The sequence below is a fragment of the Solanum stenotomum genome, chromosome 1 (genome assembly GCF_019186545.1).
Source record: "Solanum stenotomum isolate F172 chromosome 1, ASM1918654v1, whole genome shotgun sequence".
In the NCBI taxonomy this organism is placed as follows: Eukaryota; Viridiplantae; Streptophyta; class Magnoliopsida; order Solanales; family Solanaceae; genus Solanum; species Solanum stenotomum.
Genome location: NC_064282.1, coordinates 103,734,833 through 103,735,542, shown reverse-complemented (window position 1 = coordinate 103,735,542; position 710 = coordinate 103,734,833). Strand labels below are relative to the sequence as shown.

General features: G+C 38.5%; 1 pseudogene; it reads left to right on the top strand.

The window, feature by feature from the left end:
• The window catches only part of LOC125860743 (endoribonuclease Dicer homolog 2-like), a 23,767-nt pseudogene extending 23,398 nt beyond the window's left edge, over positions 1 to 369 (top strand).
• Positions 370 to 710: the final 341 nt, after the last annotated feature.

The following is a 710-nucleotide window of genomic DNA, read 5'->3' as shown; positions in this document are numbered from 1 at the left end:
AAGGCAAACAATTAGAAATAGTAAGAAGTAGTTGATGTGGTTGAGGCACTAATAAGTGCCTACCTCAACTCGTGTGGGGAAGTAGCGGCTTAATCATTTATGAAATGGATTTGGTTGCACATTGATTTTGTCGATGCACCTATGCCAAGACACTTCCCTGTGAATGCTGAGAAGATAGTTAATGTCTGGTACTTTTAATCCCTGCTACTTTACAAGATCCATGATCCTTCACTGCTTGTTGAAGCTCTAACTCAAGGATCATACATGCTACATGAGATTCCACGATGATATCAACGTTCGGAACTTCTTGGAGATCCAGTGCTAGATTATGTTTTTACAACAAATCTCGATTTTAAATACTCATACTGACACCATGACTAATTACTGATTTGTGGTCTGCTTCTATAAACAATGAAAGATATGCTCAATATGCAGTTAAGGCTGGCCTGCACAAGCACCTTCATCATGCCTTGCCAGATCTACAAAGGCACATATTTGTACTATTGAGGATGTTTGAGAAATTGGATCTCGTGTCCACGTTCGTATGGGAGGCTGAAACTACTTTCTCAAAGATGCTTGGAGATATTGTTGGGTCCGTTGTTTGTGCGATCTTTGTTTATTCTAGCTTCAACAAAGATATTAATACATTTATAAAGATAAGACCTCTTCTGGGACTGTTAATTACACTTCAAACAATTAAACTCTAGCCA